Raw genomic sequence first — 24,184 nt, 5'->3', positions numbered from 1 at the left:
CTGAGACACGATATCCTTCCAAACATCAAATATCATTAAGATCCGATAACCCGTTCGTAAGTTTAAAATACCTCATTGTTTCTAATTTTTCCGAATGAACCGTCCTTCCACTCCCCCCAGATGGTCAAATCGGGGATGGGACTATTTCTAATTTAATCTGGTCTGGTCTCTTATATGCCTGCCAACTTTCAGCGATCGCTATATTGATCACGTATCTAGTTTCAGATCTTCTTCATGTAAAAATTGGGGTGGTCCGAGATTCGAACTGAGACCTCTCGTACCCTAAGAGAAAATCATACCCCAGGACCACGAGCCATACTTAAGAAGAACAATCATTTGTTTTATCGACCAATAAAATTCGTCTCAGCTATCTTGTTCGCCCCCCCCCCCTAAATAGTCGAATCGAGGAAGAGACTATTTCTAATTTGATTTAGTCTGGTCTCTGATACGCCTGCCGACTTTCATCGTTCTAGCTCATATGGAAGTTTCAAACTATTAAATCCCCCCAACTCCCCCAAAGAGAGTGGATCGGGTCCGCTCATGTCAATAATATATCTAGGACATGTGCTTATTATTCCCACCAAGTATCATCCCGATCTCTACACTCTAAACGTTTTCCAAGATTTCCAATTTCCCCCTCCAACTCCCCCGAAGAGAGCCAATCCGGTCTGTTTGTGTCAATCCCGTATCTAGGACTTTTGCTTATTCTTCCCACCAAGTATCATCACGATATCTCCACTCTAAGCGTTTTCCAAGATTTCCAGTTTCCTCCTCCAACTCCCCCCAATGTCACCGGATCCGGTCAAGATTTAAAATAAGAGCTCTGAGACATGAGATCCTTCTAAATATTAAATTTTAAGATCAAATCACCCGTTTGTAAGCTAAAAATACCTCTATTTTCTAATTTTTCCGAATTAGGTGCCCCCCTAACTCTAAAAAAAGAGAGCGGATTCTTTCCGGTTATGTCAATAACGTATCTAGGACATGTGCTTATTTTTCACACCAAGTTTCATCCCCATCTCTCCACTCTAAGCGTTTTCCAAGATCTCCGGTTCACCCTCCCCCCTCCAGCAACTCCTCCCAGTGACAATGGATCCGGTCGGGATTTAGGATAAGAGGTCTGAGTTACGAGGTTCTTCTAAATATCAAATTTAATTAAGATTCGATCACTCGTTCGTAAGTTAAAAATCTACCTCATTTTTTTCTAATTTTTCCGAATTAACCCTCCCCCCTCAGCTCCCCCAAAGAGAGCGAATCCTTTTCGGTTATGTCAATCACGTATCTAGGACTTGTACTTTTTTTGCCACCAAGTTTCATCCCAATCCCTCCACTCTAAGTGTTTTCCGAGATTTCAGGCTTCCCGCTCCAACTCCCCCAATGTCACCGGTTCCGGTCGAAATTTAAAATAAGAGCTTTGAGACCCAATATCCTTCTAAATATCAAATCTCATCAAGATCTGATCACCCTTTTGTACGTTAAAAGTACCTATTTTCTAACTTTCCGAATTAACGGTCCCCACTCCTCCCCAAGTGGTCGAATCAGGGAAACAACTATTTTTAATTTAATCTGGTTTGGTCCCTGACACGCCAGCTAAATCTTATCGTCCTAGCTTATCTCGAAGTACCAGAACTAGCAAAACAGGGACAGACAGACCGACAGAATTTGTGATTGCTATTTGTCACTTAGTAAATACCAAGTGCCGTAAAAAGGGAGACACATCCAGTGCTACCAATGCATAAAAGTGATTTTCCTTGTTGTTCAAGGAGGGGGGAATTCCTTGTATTAATTTCCTTGTGTGAGGTTTTCGACCCCGCTGATTTCAATGGTATTTTTTTTTCGATCTGACGCCATCTTTGAGGGCTTTCAGGCTTTTTTGAAATCACCATAATTTTCTTTTCGCAATAAACCTTTAATTTTAAGACAAACCGAAATAATAGTTATCATACCTAAGTCAGTGTCAAATGGCAATTGTTTTTCACTAGGCATTTCTATTCAAAGCGCTAATTTTAGCTTTTGGTTACTATGGGCTGTGGTTTGGCCTTTACTAGGTTGTAGCTACCGCTGCAACCGTGATGTACAGATTTATAGCCCATCTACTACTACAACTACTACTGACACCTCACTGCAGCACCAAGCCACCTGAGGTCAACACAGCCACGCAAACTTCTCCTTCATCCCAGTTTATTCAAACCCTCCCTCTTTACACTTCCTTTAAACATTTCTTTATGACATTCTCCCATCCCAACCACGAACGACCTGACTTCCGTTTAGCCCTAGAGGGCTGCCCAAACAGGACGATCTTCGGCAATTTGTCACCCTTCATCCGCAGAACATGCCCTAGCCATTTCAACCTTTCTCTCATTATAGCCATAGAAAGCAGGATTGAACCACACTTTTCGTACAGCCGGGCTTTGAAATACAGTTATTCAGCCGGGTACCCAGAAAAATCCGTAGTCAATTTCTCTGGAAAAAATGTGCTTTTCGGAGCGTCCATACTTCAGAGCCATATTTGACCATTGTCATCACTGTAGCTTCCAAAACTGTAATCTTGGTTTGCAGATTTATCTTCCTATTCTTCCAAACTTTTTTAATTCTGATAAAACACCCTGAATCTTGACTATTCTACTTTTACCATTTTCACTGCTCCTACCGTCTTTATTAATAATTCTGCCAAAGCAAGTGAAGCTATTCACCTAATTAATCTTTTTGTTACCCAGCGTCACCTTTTCATCTTCAGTTATTCCTAGCCTTATATCTCCTCCTAGTTGGACATTTAACAAGCAATCGGAGATGATATTATAGACCCAAAACTCAGTCTTATATTCATTGAATCAAAGAACAATACACTTATACGCATTATCAAGAATCCTAAAATTTTATTTATTTTCTGACACTCTTCTATTGAGGCTAAGGATATAATCCCTGAACCCTGCCAGAGCCATTAATATGGCTAAGTTTACAAGTAGTCAAGTACATTACCCGGCAGTATATTGCAAAACATAAACTTCGAGTAGATACGTTATTGATATATAACAGATATATAGCATATCTGTTACATATATATATATATATATATATATATATATATATATATATATATATATATATATATATATATACAACATATGACATATCTGTATATAACAGATATATAACAGATATATAGGTAGATATATAAAATATATTGTGTTAACAAACGGTATATTAGTTCTCAAATAGTGGTTGGAGCGCTGGCGTGGGAATTCTTTGTCCAAGGGGCACGGGTTCAATCCCAGTTGTGACCAGTTATTTAGTTTGGGAAACGGGTCAGTGGCGTGACTCTGTAAGCTCAGCCGAAGTCGACCCAGCTCTAAATGGGTACCTGGAGAAACTGGGGAAAGGTAAGCAGGATGGTGTGTAGAAGCACAAGATGGTTGGCCCCCAGCCCCCCATTGCACTTCCTGGCTGAAGGGCCACGAAACGGAGATCAGTATCGCAGGTTTGGACCTTAAGGGTCTCGTGCCGTCTTACTTACTTACGTACTTACTTACGTAGTTCTCAAATAATTTTATTCATCACAGTTCAATAGATATGATTCTGACTTTCTGTAGAGAAGAAAATGTGATGAAGGTTGTGTGTGATAGCTACATTGAGCAAGAGTAGTGACCAGGGTAGCTCATGGTACCTCCGTAAATCTTTTTAGTTACCGCTGTACACTTATACATGCATACATACATGAATACATTATACATACATGAATTTTTTATAATATCCTAAGAGGTTTTTCTTCTTAAATGGAGATGTGGGATCAAACCACACTGTAATAATGTGGTAAACATTTTGATTGTTAAACTTTTTTAAGTTAATAATAAAACTAATTGGTGATGGTTAATGAAGATATTCTGCACTGGAAGCCAAGAACTGAGTTCAAGCTGTTCATCGATCAAGATGGGATTTTGGTTATCAATTACTTTGATTTATTTCTAAATTTCTTTACTGGTAAAGAAAACGCTAAACTAAAATTGCATAGTTTTAGTTGTCACAATGCAACGGTGATGACAATCTCCTTCCTGTCTTAGGTGGTACAGCTTTGTTAATCCATAGACTGGAATGAAGGTAAGCTTAAAAATTAAGAATGTTGGTTTGAGTTTTTGACTGGTTTGAATAAGTAAATTTTTGTAGAAGAAAGATCTTTTTCGAAATATATTCAAATTTTCAACTTTTCTGTGAAGGGGAAAAGACGACTTATTATATTTTGAAAACAATTGACTCCGTTAAATATTTTGGAGCCAAACAAGACAGGGGGAAATAGATTGACCCGATCAATAGAACTTTGCTTGAGGGAAAAATTCCTCAACGCAATAATTTCTTAAATTCTAAAAAATTCCATAGACACCATATAAGGCCGTTTGAATTACCATTATCTGCATCAGACTTAAAAATATGTTTCAAACCGATGGCGGTGTTGAAGTTGTTGAATAACCATTCCTCCGCCATAAATATCCTTAGCTAACACGAGCATAAAAACTATTTTTAGTATATTGGAAATTCAAGCTGGCCTAGGAATGTGTGTAATTTATGAAAGGGCAGTGTGATTGACTTTCGGGAGAGGGCATCATTTAGAAAGAATATTTTCAAAAAGAATGAGTTCTACATCCGTCTACTTTTTCTGCCAAAATTTATAATAATCACACCGAACATTGAAATTTTTATTCACCTGGCGTGGTGTTTCTTACTATTTTTTGCCATTTTAATTTACAACAAACTAGCTTTCAATTTGTAAGAATGTTGCAACTAATGGGGAACAACAGGGGAACTAACAGGGGAACAACCTGTCCCGATATAAGCTTGTGGAAACACTACTTTAAAAGACGCCTTTTTGTTTTTGTTTCCGCAGCGATCTCGCATTTTGGTAGAAAATGTGACAAAACACTTGATAACAAAATTAAGGAACAGACGCCGAATTTTGCTGGGAAATTCAAAATAAGCAAACCTAGATCCCAGAAACTCCCCTCCCGCCATACTACCCAGAAGTGCAGTCATTGCTGGATTTTTTTTATAGTTTTTTTTATGTCCCAAGGCTTATAGCCATTTGAAAGTTAAAATAATTTGTAATACCATGTTTTCACAAGACTGGCATTATCTGATTCCTAAGAACTTCATCTTTTGGTGTAGAACCAGTGGCGTAGTTTATTAAAAATCCTAGAGAGGGGGGAGTGGAAAAGGTTGGAGCCAATTTTCCAAAATCAAGTGAAAACGTCAGTGGAAACTGAGCCACATAAGCTGAGCCACTGAGCCATATAACCACCGTAAAGGTTAAGATATACTAAAGAAAAGTGGCCCGTTTCCGTGGATGCTTGAATTATGCATGCCTTAAGTTCCGAATCTGTCTCTTGTTGTTTCCTAGTTACAGATCATTGTTCAAAAAAAGCTATTGGAAACTGCCAGAGAAGGCCGAAAAACTAAACTTGCTTCTAAAATTTTACATGAAATATCACTAGCTTCTGAGGGATTTTCTTTCTGGCTTGAGGCCAGTTTAACTTTCCGTCAGTATACCGACTGGAAGCTACTACTTGCATTACTGTAATCAAATCCCCGCTTTAAAAGCACATCATAAACAAATATCCATTTTTTATAAGTTCCGAATCTGCCTCTTGCTGTTTCCTAGGTACGCTCATTGTTCAAAAATAAAGACAATCTACAAGATTGTTATTCTGTTGCTCCACAGAACAATAACATTTCGAACTGATGTACAAAATGTTCGTTAAAATTGTAATAGCTGTTCGAAACTGCCAGAAAACACACCTATCAAACAGTTCGTGGTAACGAACTGTAGTAAGGAGCGATCCGGCTCAATAGTAACCAAAGCTCTAAAAAATTGAATTTTGATATCAATAGCTAAATCAAAAGAATCGAATTTTAATGCTGATTTTAAATATATAAGTTTCATCAAGTTTAGTCTTACCCATCAAAAGTTACGAGCCTGAGAAAATTTGCCTTATTTAGGAAAATAGGGGGAAACACCCCCTAAAAGTCGTAGGATCTTAACAAAAATGACACCATCAGATTCAGCGTATCAGAGAACCCTACTGTAGAAGTTTCAAGCTCCTATCTACAAAAATGTGGAATTTTGTATTTTTTGCCAGAAGACAAATCACGGGTGCGTGTTTATTTGTTTGTTTGTTTTTTTTTTTTTTGTTTTTTTCTTTTCTTTTCCCCAGGGGTCATCGTATCGACCAAGTGGTCCTAGAATGTCGCAAGAGGGCTCATTCTAACGGAGATGAAAATTTCTAGTGCCCTTTTTTAGTGACCAAAAAAATTGGAGGGCATCTAGGCCCCCTCCCACGCTCATTTTTTCCCAAAGTCAACGGATCAAAATTTTGAGATAGCCATTTTGTTCAGCATAGTCGAAAACCAGTCTTTGGGGATGACTTACTCCCCCACAGTCCCTGGGGGAGGGGCTGCAAGTTACAAACTTCGACCAGTGTTTACATATAATAATGGTTATTGGGAAGTGTACAGACGTTTTCAGGGGGGGTTTTTGGTTTTGGGGGTAGGGTTGAGGGGAGGGGGCTATGTGGGAGGATCTTTCCTTGGAGAAATATGTCCAGGGGGAAGAAAAATTCAATGAAAAAGGCGCAGGGCGCAGGACGAATCTGGTCACGTTAGAAAAAAACGTCAAATTCAGAGCTTAATATACAAATGCTGGGTGTTCGGAGCCTCTCTATTATGGAGTATAATTTGAAAATAACACAACTATACGAGCGATAAAACGTATATACCACAACCATAACTCAACTAACGAAAGAACTGCTAAGAGATAACACAACTATAAAGCGAAAACAGGTGAAAACTAACGGAAAAATAAACGAACTAAGAGGTGGAAGGGGCCCAGAGAAAAAATATAATCCTTTTCCAATTTTGAGCCTAACTTCCGCAAAGGAGTAATAATGTCAGAAGCCCCGAAATACCGAATTATTTTCTTTCAAACAGTTCGTGGTAACGAACTGTAGTAAGGAGCGACCCGGCTCAATTGCAACCAAAACTCTAAAATACGGGGTTTTGATATCAATAGCTACATCAAAAAAATTGCATTTTAATGCTGATTTTAAATATATAAGTTTAATCAAGTTTAGTCTTACCCATCAAAAGTTACGAGCCTGAGAAAATTTGCCTTATTTTAAAAAATAGGGGGAAACAACCCCTAAAAGTCATAGAATCTTAACAAAAATCACACCATCAGATTCAGCGTATCAGAGAACCCTGTTGTAGAAGTTTCGAGCTCCTATCTACAAAAATGTTGAATTTCGTATTTTTTGCGAGAAGACAAATACGGGTGCGTGTTTATTTGTTTTTTTTTTCCCAGGGGTCATCGTATCGACCAAGTGGTGCTAGAATGTCGCAAGAGGGCTCATTCTAACGGAAATGAAAAGTTCTTGTGCCCTTTTTAAGTGACCCATAAAATTGGAGGGCACCTAGGCCCCCTCCCACGCTCATTTTTTCTCCAAAGTCAACGGATCAAAATTTTGAGATAGCCATTTTGTTCTGCATAGTCAAAAACCATAATAACTATGTCTTTGGGAATGACTTACTCCCCCACAGTCCCTGGGGGAGGGGCTGCAAGTTACAAACTTCGGCCAGTGTTTACATATAATAATGGTTACTGGGAAGTGTACAGCGTTTTCAGGGAATTTGTTTTGGTTTTGGGGGTGGGATTGAGGGAAGGGAGCTATGTGGGAGGATCTTTCCTTGGAGAAATATGTCATGGGGGACCAGAAATTCAATGAAAAGGGCGCAGGATTTTCTAAAATTACTATAAAAAAATGAAAAAATATACATGGAAAAGTTTTTTCAATTGAAAGCAAGGAGTAGCATTGAAACTTAAAACGAACAGATATTATTACGAATATGAGGGGTTTCTAAAAATACTTTAGCATAAAGAGCGAGGTATTTAGGAGGAGATAAATACCTCGCTCTTTATGCTATAGTATTTTTAGTAATTTCAACTATTTACTTTACGGCCTCTCAGATTCAGGAGTCATTCTTAAAGAATTGGGACAAAACTTACAATTTAGTGCAAAGAGCGAGGTATTAACAAAATAAAAAAAGATAAAAATTAAATAAAAAAAACTAATTTTTTAGCTGAAAGTAAGGAGCGACATTAAAACTTAAAACGAACAGAAATTACTCCGTATATGAAATGAGTTGTCCCCTCCGCAATCCCTCGCTCTTTACGCTAAAGCTTTTAATTGTTTTAAAAAGTAGAATTGTGGCAAAGAGTCAAACTTTAGCGTAAAGAGCGAGGGATTGCGGAGGGGACAACTCATTTCATATACGGAGTAATTTCTTTTCGTTTTAAGTTTTAATGTCGCTCCTTACTTTCAGCTAAAAAAAATTAGTTTTTTTTATTTAATTTTTATAATTTTTATTTTTCATTACTCCGTATATGAAATGGGTTGTCCCCTCCGCAATGCCTTGCTCTTTACGCTAAAGTTTTTAATTGTTTTAAAAAGCAGAATTTTGGCAAAGAGTCAATCTTTAGCGTAAAGAGCAAGGGATTGCGGAGGGGACAACCCATTTCATATACGGAGTAATTTCTGTTCGTTTTAAGTTTTAATGTCGCTCCTTACTTTCAGTTAAAAAAACTAGTTTTTTTGTAATTTCTTTTAAGTTCCGAATCTGCCTCTTTCTATCTCCTAGATACAGATTATTGTAAAAAAAAAAAAATAATAATAATAAAAGACAATCTACAGGATTATTATTCTGTTGTTTCAACGAACAATGACGTTTCGAATTAATGTACAAAATATCCATTAACATTACAATAGCTACTGGAAACTGTCAGATAACACCAGAAAAATTAAACTTGCTTCTTGAATATTAATGGAAATCTCACAAGTTTCTAAGAAAATTTTCTTCTTTTTATCATAGTACCTATTTTTTTTAAGTTCCGAATCTGCCTCTTGCTGTTTCCTAGGAACATATTATTGTTAAAAAAAAAAGAAGACGATCTACAAGAATATTATTCTGTTGTTTCAAATGACAGTGACGTTTCGAATTAATGTACAAAATACCCATTAACATTACAATAGCTACTGGAAACTGTCAGATAACACCAGAAAAATTAAACTTGCTTCTTGAATATTACTGGAAATCTCACAAGTTTCTAAGAAAATTTTCTTCTTTTTATCATAGTACCTGTTTTTTCAAGTTCCGAATCTGCCTTTTGCTGTTTCCTAGGAACATATTATTGTTAAAAAAAAAGAAAAAAGAAGACAATCTACAAGAATATTATTCTGTTGCTTCAAAGAACAATAACGTTTCGAATTAATGTACGAAATGTCCATTAACATTACAATAGCTACTGGAAACTGTCAGATAACACCAGAAAAATTAAACTTGCTTCTTGAATATTACTGGAAATCTCACAAGTTTCTAAGGAAATTTTCTTCTTTTTATCATAGTACCTATTTTTTTAAGTTCCGAATACGTTTCGAATTAATGTACAAAATATCCATTAACATTACAATAGCTACTGGAAACTGCCAGATAACACCAGAAAAATTAAACTTGCTTCTTGAATATTACTGGAAATCTCACAAGTTTCTAAGGAAATTTTCTTCTTTTTATCATAGTACCTATTTTTTTAAGTTCCGAATCTGCCTCTTGCTGTTTCCTAGGAACATATTATTGTTAAAAAAAAAAGAAAAAAGAAGACAATCTACAAGAATATTATTCTGTTGCTTCAAAGAACAATAATGTTTCGAATTAATGTACAAAATGTCCATTAACATTACAATAGCTACTGGAAACTGTCAGATAACACCAGAAAAATTAAACTTGCTTCTTGAATATTACTGGAAATCTCACAAGTTTCTAAGGAAATTTTCTTCTTTTTATCATAGTACCTATTTTTTTAAGTTCCGAATACGTTTCGAATTAATGTACAAAATATCCATTAACATTACAATAGCTACTGGAATTTGCCACATAACATCGGAAAAATTAAACTTGCTTCTCGAATATTACTGGAAATCTCACAAGTTTCTAAGGAAATTTTCTTCTTTTTATCATAGTACCTATTTTTTTTAAGTTCCGAATCTGCCTCTGGCTGTTTCCTAGGAGCATATTATTGTTAAAAAAAAAAAAGACAATCTACAAGAATATTATTCTGTTGTTTCAAAGAACAATAACGTTTCGAATTAATGTACAAAATGTCCATTAACATTACAATAGCTACTGGAAACTGCCAGATAACACCAGAAAAATTAAACTTGCTTCTTGAATATTACTGGAAATCTCACTAGTTTCTTCGTATCATAATTAAATAAAAAAAACAAGTTTTTGTAACTACAAGTAAGGAGCGATATTAAAACTTAAAACGAACAGAAATTATTCCATATATGAAAGGGACTGTCCCCTCCCCAACGGCCCGCTCTTTACGCTAAAGTTTAACTCTTTGTCACAACTCTACTTTTTAAAACAATAAAAAAACTTTAGCGTAAAGAGCAAGGCGTTGAGGAGGGGACAACCCCTATCATATACGGAATAATTTCTGTTCGTTTTAAGTTTTAATGTCGCTCTTTACTTGCAGTTAAAAAAAAAATGTTTTTTAATTTAGTTTCTGAATGTTTTTGAATTAAGGCGTTTTTTGATTTTGGCTCGCCGCACATGAATAAATAAAACGAAACCTGCATATTAATTCTTTTTTTCTAAATGTAACTTTAAACCGAACATTGTCAGGTGTTATGTCAGGTCGAACATTGTCAGGAGTTCGATTGGTCAAGCCCTGCCTTTTTGGGAATATGAGACTGATTTGACCTTTGTGGAAAAAGAAAAGGCACGCCCTGAATTCTTGGTATCAAGTCATTGTCCAGAAGGGGATATCAGATGGCGGCCGACCTGGTGGGAAGTAATATCCTTATCTAATTGTGTCATTTGGTGTCTGGACACAATCTAATATCGGTTTAGGGTAAACTGAGTTGATTTCTGAAACTTTCACAGAGAGAAAACAAGGGCCTATAAAGTCGACCCTCCTCGAAACAAAAATGAAAATTATCTTCAAGGTATATCCTTTTGCATGAACCTACTGTTTAAGATCAATAAGGTTATTTCACTCATTTTTGTATGATCTATTTTAAGCCTTTTATTACGGATTTACCTGCCAAAAGGAAAAATATTCGAAATTCCTAATTTTTCAAAGACACTTTTTATTCCTATTTAGGAACTTCTTATTTTATTGTGCAGAGCAAATATTTATAAGCGAGTCCTTATAGCATAAAACTACACACGAGGGAGCTGCCATCCTCTCGACATCCTGATTTTTACTCTAATTTCTAACTCTTTTTCTCGAGGCTTCAAGAATGAGTGCTCTTAACAAAAAATTTATACAAAAGAGCATCGCTTTGCTTTTTGCCACTCTATTTTGAAAACGAAAGAGCTCAGTTATTAGCTTCTTTCATAAATGGCACCATTTGTAATTCCAACTGACTATAATTTGGCTTTGGATATACGAAAGATGTTAAGTGACATCTTCCAAAATGTTCATGAGAAGCAAAAACTGTTTAGGACATTATGCCTCCATATCTCTCTTGAGCTCCAGTCGTTCCTTTCTGGCCATCTAGCAGTGGACTTTATGTGACAATCTTCGTGGCTATGGAAGGGTTGTGCACGTAACGTGTTTTGGTCTGCGAGACTGGTGGAAACTTGGTTTTAACGCGTTTTAAATAGATTATAAAATTGAGAATATTTCGGGAACGAATGGGATACGTGCATTCTGATTAAACCAAGCGATTGGGCGTGCATGATTTCAGTAGGATCGATATAAACTATTTTTTTTACTGATATGTCACATAACGCCTTTCGTGTCTCCAAACTCAATTTATTGCCTTCTAAAATGCTTTCATAAAAGAATGAAATTGTCTGGCACATGAAGTTTTCGTAAGGGCAATAACCTGGAATTCTCTTCTGAGTTGCTATGACTGTTGTGACATATGTTTTTACGGGAACCATTACTCTGTAAATGCCATTTGATCGAGCTATAAGGACATAAACAGAATGCCAAATTTTAATGTCAAGGTGAAAAATCAACTAGAATTTAGAAAGAGTAATCTTTAAATTCAAAAAAGAAAACTGTCAAAAGTGTTTCCAAATGGGCAAAATAGAACGGATATACAATTTACTCACCTTACTTCTCTCTCGTACAGCTCTTATTCCATTTCGTGATCACTATGTGCCATTTGAGAAAATATGCCATTTACTGTAAGTAAATCTAAATACGTAGAAGTGCTAAAAATACGTATGTGATCAAGAAGAATGGATGTCATATTCGTTTCGTTTTCATCATATGATTTTATACGCTTACGTTTAGTTCTGTAAGCCCAACAATCAGTCACTGCAATGATTAAAAATAAAGAAATAAATAAACCAAATTTGCTCTAAATTACTAACGAATGTCTGGCGACGAATTACTGAGACAACTTAGAATCAAGTGGATAATTAAATATAAGTAACTTTTCATTCAGGGTCACAAATTACTGATAAATACGCAGATATCTCATTCTCGTCAAATATTTAGGGTGATGTGTTCCTCAATTACATTGTGTATCTAACAAAACTACCACCCGCGAAATGTCATTGGATTGGATAACGCTCCGCCCGCACTTGGACTGGATAACGCTCCACCAGCGAAATGTCATTGGATATCGTCAATCTTTAGGAAGGCAAATCATCTGATAAGACGGATTTTGAAGCTTGCAATAATGCTGAACTGAGATATTTGGTATACACTTAATAGATACTCTGTGTCAGCATGATAAAAGGTTGGCAGCCAGAGGTCTGTGCTGGTAGGGGCTCAAATTGTTTAGAGGGACAAGGGTTGTACGCATATTAATGTTTATATATATAATATATATATATATATATATATATATATATATATATATATATATATATATATATATATATATATATATATATATATATATCAAAATCTATGATTGGGTAACTGGGTAGAATGTTTCATTTTTCTTAGAAGCCGGAGCAGTACAACAAAAGCTACAAGAACGATCAATACAAGGGAGATTTTTAGAGTCTCTCGTTCATGCTTAGTTTTTTTTACGTCGATTCGTCTGATTAACGACTTGTATAGCGGTCTGAAGGAGAGTGATGGATTAGTCTACTAAGTCCTAATGTGGATGTTAAGGTTAAGAGAGCAAAGGAAAGATATCGAACACAGATATTACAAAATTACGAGTTAAGATCCTAAGAGATAACGTTATCTCATGCATTCAAAAACAACGGGAGTATCCGAAAGAAAGTGGTAATTATTTTGTTATATAACCTAATTACATCTAATTTGAGGCTCGCCCAGTAGCTATTTGCTAATTCTCACCTTATATTACACCCACCTGTGTCCAAAGGCCCCCGGGACATCAACAGGTGGCACTGGCTAATGTAACTAGCATATTTTGGCACTCGGGAGGCGAGATCGTATGCGGACTTCAAAAGTCGGACTTGTAGGTGCTTCTTCGCTTTACTGGAATAACTTCCTCTCCCTTAGGTTGGCAGTAGGGGTTTGCCACTGGGGATCTAATGCCTTTCATTCACCTAGATATTACGCTCAAAATCCTGCTTACCTACTACTATTTTTGGTAATTAAGTGAATCCTTAGAGCATGTTCACCTCCTGTTTCTGACTTCAGGGATTAATCTTGGTTAGAGCCAGGTTAGTTTTGACTAAGGTAGATATAATAATGGTCACAGGGAGTTTTGTTTCTCTCCTAGTTATTTCATACAAAAAATATAACCCTTCCTCCACCTCCATTTTAGTGGCTTTTAATTCGTTTCCTTCTAGCTTTATTACTATTAGTATTTTGTTTAACCAGTGCCTGAGAATGCGTCATCTGGGCTTATCCTGACTTTACTGATGGGTTTTACAATGGGTTTAACTGATGGGTTTATGAGTATATACCAGATAATACAGAAGAAGCATTGAAATACACGAGCAAATAAAGAGCCACCGTCACGTATCTAACCAGAATCACAGAATGAATAATGGAATCAATTGGTTTATTTAGCAAGACCTCTGTATATAAATCTATACAGTACAATCATTCCCTATCTCAACCATTAGACAAAGCTGTACCGAGATGCAAGTGCTCCTGAGAAGATTTAAACAAGTAGAAACATAAGCGACATTAGATTTTTTCATGGGTAGACAAGTCGGATTTCTCTTGAATGCAAAGCTTGGCTAACTTTATAAAACTAACTTTTAGAGAATCTAATTTTAAATTGATTTATTCCAACACATATATAAAAATCGGTAATTACTAGTGTAATTTTAATATTAGATGTTTGTAAAAATTACAAATTGGTTTCAAAGTCTCGAGTTGGTTTCAAAAAAAATCGGGAAAGTTTCAGCTAAAATACGTGTTCCAGGGTAATATACACTGGACTGCTGATGACAGATGAAATGGAAGGAGCTGTTTGCACGTGCCGATAATGTAGAAGCCAAAAGTTATTGAGTTTGATTATACTGCATAAATGTATATACAGTGAGCCAGACTAAAAGAACCTGTTTTGATCTCTTTTCAACTGCTTCAAACTCCAAAAAGAACCTTTAGAGACCTTTGCTGGTAGTATCCAAAGAGTATGGGTAACTTGCAAGAGCAAGACTGGTGCTATTGTCGACAAAAATGACCCTCAACGCCTTCTAGCGTTTGGTGACTCTTGACATTTTTTTACTGTAATAATAAATAGAATTGATTCAATTTGTTTAGTAGGTAAAGATTAGCGTAGTAATAAGTGTCTGATCTCAGTTCCTGATAGAAAACCAACTACAAAGCAAGAAAAAATGCTAAGAGTTGTCAAGTGCTAAAAGGCGTTGATTTTTTGGTCGAAGCTAGCACCTTTTACCACTCTTATAAGTTACCCATTCTCTTAGGTACCATCTGTAAAGTACCGATGAGAACTTGTGAAAAAATATAATGCCAGGAGTTTTCTATATGTTAATGCACTTATGGTCACTCCTTACTGGCACTTGCAGTAAGTTTTGTATGCAATTTAATGTCGCCCAACTTCTAACTTCGCCAATTTCCTTTCGTAAGAGAAATAGTAATATGTACTTCCCTACTTATTTTTCAGTATAACTACGCAGTAAAACTGAAGTCAGTTCCACTATAACCAGGTCAGGCCTCTTTGAATCTAAAGTTGGTGGAATCACCTGCTAATTTGGGTACCCAAGACACTTGAGGTATCTAAATTTGAATATTGCGATTTTCAATGGCAGTGATGAGGAGAATTAAGAAAGTGAAGTGGTTAACATGATGGCTGGCTACAGCCGAGGGGATTATTTGCAAAAACTGTTTTATTAGAAAAACATTAGTCAATAATATATACCGAAAAAACAGGGGACAAATATTTTTTTATGTAACGCCTCTCCCCCTCCCTTTTAAGAACCATTATTGCGCTAAAAATACATCCATAATTTACAATATACACAAGAATCTAACTTTTATCAGCCTAGCAAGTGGGAGTGAGGGAGAGTAAATAGTGAAAATGCGTGGGGGTGAAACTAACTCTAATAAAATGCAGATAACATGAGAAGAAAAATTGATTTACTTAGATTAAACAAAGCAAAATTCTTGGGTGTGTTCTGAATAATGGAAACATACTGACTCCTTATTTATGCTGCCTATGATCAAATGCAATTTTCATTGATTTTCAAGAGGTCGAAGTGTAGTCCTCTAGTTAAGTCTTTTAGACTGTACAAATAAATTGGTTATCTTAGAATTTTCATTATCTGGCCTTTTAGCCCTCTAACCAACTCTAACTCTAGAAAATGCAAAACAATAAATATTTACATTTTAAATCAAGCCACCCCTCCACAAGTTAAAAGATTTGTCGTAATCTCTCTCGTCGATCGTGCCCTGCTGAATATTTGTTCTGATTCCTACAGCACAGCATAACTAGACATCATCAGGGACATACTTTTTGTAAATGGGTATCCTCTTTCATTTATTAATAATACAATTAACAGTAGACTGAAAAGACAATTCCGTAAAATCAATGGTAATTTACCATGTGAGAATCCCGACAAGCCCTCAAATATAATTTACCTCCAATACATCCCAAAAATCCTTTGGAATTAAAAAAAAATTTGAACACAAAATAATCTGAGTGTCGTATGTACCAACAATTTGAAAATCATAAATCACTTAAATTCTGGAAAAGATAAAACCACAGTTATTCACCAACGAAGGGTCTATCAAATACCATGCGATTGTGGCAAATTCTATGTGGGAAGAACTCTCCGGAATTTAGAGAAACGCCTACAACAGCATAAAGATAATATCATCAAAGCTTTTTAATTCTAATATCGCTTCTGTTTCTTTTGCTTTAAGCAAAAGTCTGCTTTAAGCAGCTTTAGTCTGCTTTAAGCAGCCATGTGTTCGAAAATCTTAGCCACAAAATACTTTTTGAAAAATCCGCCCTTATTAGCAATGACCTAAACATAAAGCAAGTACTTCGAGTAGCAACTAAAATCAGACTTAAGATTAACAATAATATTTCCTTAAATAGGGACTTGGGGGAATATTCACTAAATGCTCTATACACAAATTTAATTAAAAATGATCTTAGGAAATATTATAAAAAACCAAAAGATACTAACACAGAACCTGTCACAAATAGGCCTATGAGATCAACAGCCGAAAAAGCAAGATTAACGCTAAAAACGTATTTTTAATCATTCTCAATGAATTGCCTCGTTTCATCACAATTTATTTATCAGTTCTTGTTGAACTCCGCTGAAGTAAGGATGCTGGGACTGTTAAAAAAAAATAATTCATTTTAGTTACATTGATTGTATCTTGTTTTAAGTTTTTCTTCTTATATACTTATGTCTTGCTGGACACAGGGTCCTATGTCTTGGACACAGGGTCGAAATATTCATTCTAATTAGTTTCCCACTCTCTTGCGAAAAGAATTCCCTATTGTTCTTCTTGTTTTTGTTATTTGTGACAGCGAAGGCTAAAAGCAGTCTTTTCCATTCTGTATTACGGATTGTTTCACACAGTTTTTCTTTTTTAAAGATAAGTAGACGTTAGCATGTTTTATTTGGCATTCCCCTCCTTTTTCCTCATAATTCTACTGTTGATTGTCCTTTCTGTACCTTTATTTTGCTGGTTAGGTATTAATATTAATATTAACACGAGGGAGGCAGATTTGGACCCTTTGACCTTCCTCAAAATCTTGGTTTCTTTACGATATTTCCTAGAATTTTCTGAGCGGAGCAGCAGGGATTGGTCGGAACGTGAACAAAAGACCATTGGCAAAACCAATGGGGAATCCTCTCCCGTCAAAAAATCTCAAAATTTCAGATATTTTTCCAATTATCCACTTAAACTTCAATTACAATGTATCATAAAAGAAAAACAATTGGGAATTTGCGTAATTATTTTTTCAAAATGCACAAATCCTCGTTCGATTTCAAGTCTCATTTGTTATAGAGAAGCAAAAATATGAAATAATAGAAAATTGATTCGAAGAACTTCGATCAACAATAGAGATCTTTATTGCTAACAAATCCGATTCTAAATTAGTGATCCGGATTCTAAATTTGAATTTGCCATTACGATCTGATAATCCTGGTCATGAGCGTATAAACTGGATTTGGAGTCACCATTACTTCATACGCTGGTACATCTATTACCAAAAGCCTTCTCCAGTTTTGCAAAAGAAAAGCAGAGTTAAGACACCAAAAATTGCTGCGAAAAATGTCTCTATAACAATCTAATTCCCCTCACATGGCTAAATCAGACCAGTTTCTGTTTTGTGGTACAAAGGGTTAAAAGGATAGACACTATCCAAGGTAATTTCTTTGGATTTAATTCTGCGCATTAAAATTAGAATAAGAAAATGATTCCATAATTTTATTTATGTATAAGCCTGGTGCTTAGTATGCCAGGTAATTATTTGTATTTTAACAGTTTAGGTGTGGTATATCCAGTGTTTATGGTATGGTATAATGCCATTACATAAGGTCATAGCACCTCGGCCACACAGACCGTCATTACATAAGGTCATAACATTTAGGGAGTATAGGCAGCTATTACATTAAGTCATGACGCCTAGAGCGCACAGACCGTCATTGCATAAGATCATAACGCCTAGGAAGTACAGACTGCCATTAAATAAGTGCATAGCGCCTGGAACATACATGTCGTCATTACATAAGGTTATAACGCCTACAGCATTGTCCTATAGATCTGTTCTGGCAAGACATAAGTTGTTCTGGAGAATGCAGCTAAGATTAGTCCAAGCGTCTAATTATCAATATTTTATAATTGGATAAAACTTTATATTGTAGTACATTTTAGTTGGTTAAATATATTTAAGAAAATAAAAATAAATAAATAAACGAAAAAATAAACAAATCACAATAAATGTGGTGTATTTGTATTCATAAAATTTAACTTTCTGTAGATGAACAATCAAGAAGCAGTTTTGGATATGTTTAAGTCACTGCAGGATGAAATACAAAATATGAATTCACAGATTGCTTGTTTACAAAATGATGGAACATCCCTTCCCGTACGTTACCACACCTCCACTACTAACGGGGGTGAGGTACCCTCAACAATGGCCTCGAGGGAGTGAGAAGAGAAAGATTATGGAAATTCAGAGAATGAGGACAACAATGCTTTGCACTTCGATGACGGACAGTCGACAGTAGACACTGACCACGGATCAGATGACTAGATCTCTATGGCAGAGTTGCTTGGTGTTGTGTACAAAGTACTGGGTGACACCATTTTCCCAAGGCCTACCACAACTATCCAACGGCCTTGGTTGGTGGCAGAGCTAGTTTTTGCAATTGGGACATTCGAGAGAAAACAGCTTATCATGTTACATTTCTCCCCAATGCTGAAAAAACTTCGTCAAGCAGCACTCGGAAGAACTGCAGTCAACAAGAAAGAATAAGTCATTCACAAAACGTGGTACTTTCTTTGACCACCTCGGCATCTTGTTAGCGAGAGCTTATGAATATCACGACGCACCTTTAGCTTCACAGGAACCACATGCCAGCCCAGAGTTCAATCTGTTGTCACCAACCGGACAAGTAGAGGACAAAAATTTCATATCAGTCTAAAGAAACTTATTCTTGTTCTTAGAGTCTTCTACATGAGTGGCTCTGAGCATGCTTTTGTACAGTGACATCATGTTAGGTATTGTCATAAAAATGTTAAAGGCAGACAGCGTCTCTCCTGACACTATTCCAAAAGTGACGAACCCCTTGGGATCTATCATTAGATGTCAGCAATATCTTTCAAATATTCTTTCTAGAAGGGGCTCAAATGTGATGCTCATGTTGAGGGATTATGTCTTGAAATCAATTCCTGCCTTGGCTCAAAAGATTAGAAATGAATTGAGGTCATCATCTCTGGAAATTGAGTTCCTGCTTTCCACCGACTGTAAGGATCTGGCACATTGAATGAGGTGATACAGGGTTGAAAGTAGACAGTTTTCCAACCCTTCTTCAACAGCTCAGTATAAGTAAAGGTCTTACCTTCATTTTCAAAGGTAGCCCAGAAGAATGGAGGAAGAAAACAGTCAAATACTCAATGACTTGATCCTGGCACCAATTCAAGATCCTCCTTTCGGAAGAAATCCTTTGTCTCACTTTGTAGAGAACTGTCATCAAAGAAGGCTACCGTCTAGACCTAAAAAACATCCTCTTCTTGTACTCGACCCAATCCACGAATCAAATATGTCAAGCAATCAGTTTTTAATTTTGGAATCAGAGATTGCCTTAATTCTAAAGAAAGCTGTAATAGAGGAAATCCAAACTCAGTCGCCTCCAGGATTCTACAGTTGAATTTCTGGTTCCAAAAAAATGAAAACAAGAATTGATGCCCAAGATACACTTATCTTGCCTAAATCAATTCTTAGACGTGACAACTTTCAAAGTGAAAGACCAGGCCACAACACTAGCTGCAATGCAGGAATTAAATGGGGCAGTGTCAATAGATCTGAAAGACACCTACTGGCATATCAGAATTCACAAGAGTCGTTGTAAATACCTAAGGTTCACCTTCAGAAACCAAATCTATCAGTTCAAGGTGCTTACTTTGGGACTAGCACCAAGTCCAGTCGTTTTCTGCCTTGGGAATTATGTCATCTTGAGCTACTGCCACTTTAAAGTCATCCCATTGCATGCTTACATGGACGACTGGCTTCTGTATAATCACCAAAATTCGGTAGTGCAAAGCAATGTAAAGACCATGATGACTCATATGCACAGATTTTGGTTCATGCTGAGCAAGAAATCAGACCTGCAACCTATGCGACGGATCATATTTCTTACGTTTCTGATATACTTGGAGGGAAAGAGGTCTACGTAACCTCGGAAGAGATTTAAAACTTGATCCAAGCAATCAAGGCAGCATTAGAAAAATCATATATCTCAGTAAGCCCAGAGGCGCCATTTGGGGGGATCAGGGGTGGGCAAATGCCCACCCCAGATTTCCCAGGGGGACCCAAGCTTCCACCACAAAGGGCCCTTTGCCGGCCATAATTATCCATTCTGTTCAATTGATTTGAAATTACTGCACGCCTATTAACCAAAGAGCGTAATTACATGACGACCCTTGGGGTAATTATGCTATTTGCTATTAATCATTGTAAACTTTGAAAGTAGGTTATATTCATAATAAAAGTCTTAAGTTCTGTCACATGCCCATTTCCTAGGCCTCTAAAGACGAGAGCACAGAGAGAAGTAGAAGACTTTACATCATTAAGCCTATTAGCTTTTTAGTTAGGTAAATATAAAGGTATTAATAGCAATTAGCATTAGAACTCAAAAGATCACCAAGTATCTTAAACAATTTGTGACAAACTTCGACACTAGGAAAGAGCTTCGTCCAATCTGGAAATCGGACAACTACTTTGGTGGATGAAATGAAGCGAGAGTACTCCGAGACTTTCGACCGTTTACTAGCCGAATTTGACAGAAAGTTCACAGATAACTTGCCAGTGCTGAGCGCACTCGAAGCCTTGGGTCCAAGCTCGACCAAGTTTATGGACACAGAGTTGCTCAAGAGTTTCTCTGCTATTTACGGCGAGCTGGATATCGACGACATTCTTCTCAAATCTCGAGCTCGTATTGCCAAGCGTTTCCTGTTGGATGAGGAGAAGAAGCCAGAAAACTTCCTAGACATTGTCGGCCATCTTCAGGCATTACCAGTGGCTTACTCAAAAGTAATTAAAGTACTCCGTATTGCTGCCACACTCCCTGTGACAACAGCGAGCAATGAGCGTTTGTTTTCTAGCCTAGAAATGGTGAAAAACTACCTGCGGTCTACAACAGGAGACGATCGTCTCAGTCACCTCCTTTTGATGTTTGCAGAGAAGGATTTAGTAAAAAATTGGACTACGACCAGCTTGTTGACGATTTTGCAAAGATGAAACCTCAGCGGTTCCCCTTGTTACCTTGAGTGTTGTAATATTTTTTCTTTTGTTATGTTTTTCCTTTTTGTAAATATATTTGATCTGTAAGATTTCTGCTGAAGGAAAACCGAGATTTTGGTTACAACCCTCAGCATGTTAATGAAGATTACTTTCACCGACGCATTGTTTACATAAATAAGAAAGTTTCTCGCTGAGGAAGGCCAGCCTGTAGTCTGGTTGAATTTTCCACTTTCAGTTTAATCACTTAACCTCCTTGATTGTGATCTTCGATGTTATAATTAATCTTAGAGGTCAGTGTGGCTGAGTTCCACATTCGGTTACAGTACATTTGCAAGCAACACACGGGTGCTGAAAATGCGTTTTTACTTAGAATATTCGATCATGTTCTGCCACAACCGATGAAAAACATTTTTTCTTACGCGATAAGAACTGAGTCGGGGGGGGGGCAAGATAGAGTTCATGCCCACCCCAAGATTTGGCCAAAATGGCGCCTCTGAGTAAGCCAACTGATGAAGCTGGCTGGACTCATCAATACAGGCTCGAGAGTAATTCCTTTCAACAGAATACATCTTAAGAAATGTCAGTTACTAATGCTGCGGTTGTGGGACATGGAACAACATGGATTTATATATGCCAATTACGACAGAGATGAAAGAGGCAATTTCACCTTAGCTGAACAAAGATTGGCTGAATCAAGGCCTTACTCTCAAGCCCCCTATTTTTTCCGAAACAATATCCACCAACAGCTCAACTAACAGGTGGGGTGGCTATCTAGAGAACCTAAATCCAGTCACTTTGGGGACCTGGTCTTCAGACGAGAAATCTCTTCATATAAATTGCCTTGAGATGAGACCCATAGCCAACATAATCAAAGCCTTAGCGGAGAAGCTAAGAAATGAGCAGTCATGGTAGTGACGTACAGCTCGACAGTAGTCAGTTACAAAACAAAGAGGGCGTAACCTATTATTTCTCCCTAGATGAGGAATTCATAAGGCTGTTCGAGATTACGATGTCATTGAACGTTCAGTTTTAGGGAAGACACATCGTCGGGACACTCAATCTAGTAGCTGACACACTGTCACGAGAAGGAAAATGTATGCCCACGTAATGGAGTCTCAACGAAGGTGTCTTCAGAGCCCTGTCAAAAGAGTGCAGATTGTCGGAAGTAGACCTATTCATGAATCGACTGAACCAGAAGATCGGCGTGTATTTCTCACCATTTTCAGATTCTCTTGCGATTGACACAGATGCCCTAGTCCATGATTGGTCAAACATACACACCTATACCTTATTCGTCCATTTGCCCTAAATCTAAAGATTCTGGAGAAGGGTCAAAAGTCTGTGAACTGCCAAATAAAGCTAATTGCTTCGAGATGGCCTCGCGGAGCTTCGTACACGAATATTCTCAACCTGCTAATAGACTTGCCTATACCCCTCGGAGGCCAATTTCCTTCAGCAGAGGCAACTTCACCACCCAGCACTAAGGAAGCTAAATTTACAAAACTGGAAGATATCAAGCGTGAACTCAAAAAGAGAAGATTCACTAAGGAATCCTTCCGCACAATTGCCTGGCCCCAGTGACGATCTACCATTAAATTGTACAATGGAAAGTGCCAAGTGTTTGTCGGTTGGTATAGTGAAAGGAAGGTTGAAACCTTGAAGCCTCATGAGACACCTTCTTCTATCCATCTGCCTGCGCTAGATGTAGATCCAGCTTTGTGTTTAGTGAGGATGTCATCGACCTACGAACAGCAATCGGCTAATATCTTGATCAGAAAAGGGTGGAAAAGGTTCCTCATTTCCTTTTCTGAAACAGCACCACAAGAGGTGGCGACTTGAACCATTTCTTATTGGATAAAACAGGCCATAACTGCGGCATACGATGTAGAAAAAGGAAAGCACACTACACAAGATACACGGAAGCGTCAGGCTATCAAAATAAGTACCATTTGCTGATAGAATGAGTGTTCCTGGCTGGTCTTCGGAGACTACTCCCAGGCAACACTACCTTTATGAAAGATCAAACCAATATTCTACATTTTGTTGCGGTTCAGAAAGTTATACAGTTTATGCATTTGCATATTTGTGTCAATAAAAGGCTATATTAGTTGATTTATGATTTACGAACTCACCACCAAATCCGTTAAAATCCAAGCTTTTGTTAGTAGGTGTACCAACGTATGAGGTACCAATGGGATACAATTCGAGCCGTATTATTTTTTTTTTTTTACGAAATGAAAGTAAAATAAAAACAGAAGAAGAAAATGAAGAAGAAGAAAATCTCTCAGACGAATATTTCAGTTACATACATTTTAGTGAAAATACTTTGTTAAAGTCTTGAATTTGATAAAGACTGACATTACTAGGGATGCAGACATTATTATATTCCAAATAATTTTACTAACATGGAAGAAAAATTGTGGAAATCAGTAAAATTTGACAAAAAAGCATAAATAGATAAAATAAACATTGTAAATTATTAAGAAAATCTTGATGATTATGAACAAGAAGGCTCAAAGGGATGGACCAGCGATAAATTAAATACTAATTGGGCACTTACGTTTTCCTTTGAAACTTAGCAAAAAATACTTTGACTTCTAAATCATTTGATTTGCTGAAGTTAGCAAAAGTAAAACCCAGAAGAAGTCCAATAAGTTCAAATTAAACCTATTGAGCATAAAAACTCTTCAAGCACGAGAATTTAGGGGCTGTCCTAACGTAAAGAAACCGCTCAC

The 24,184-nt window shown here is 36.9% G+C and overlaps 1 protein-coding gene across 3 annotated transcripts in view; it reads right to left on the bottom strand.

The window, feature by feature from the left end:
* LOC136032751 (sodium- and chloride-dependent GABA transporter 2-like) overlaps nt 1-24,184 on the bottom strand; it is a 122,821-nt gene that overhangs the window by 9,346 nt on the left and 89,291 nt on the right. For all 3 annotated transcript variants that reach the window (XR_010618775.1, XR_010618777.1, XR_010618776.1), the window contains exon 10: nt 12,166-12,373. The gene's annotated coding sequence lies outside the window, so the exon portion shown is untranslated. The remainder of the gene's footprint in view (nt 1-12,165; nt 12,374-24,184) is intronic.

Source organism: Artemia franciscana, chromosome 11, assembly GCF_032884065.1.
Source record: "Artemia franciscana chromosome 11, ASM3288406v1, whole genome shotgun sequence".
NCBI lineage: Eukaryota > Metazoa > Arthropoda > Branchiopoda > Anostraca > Artemiidae > Artemia > Artemia franciscana.
Note: the sequence above shows the minus strand (reverse complement) of the source record. Positions and strands in the feature narration are given on the sequence as shown.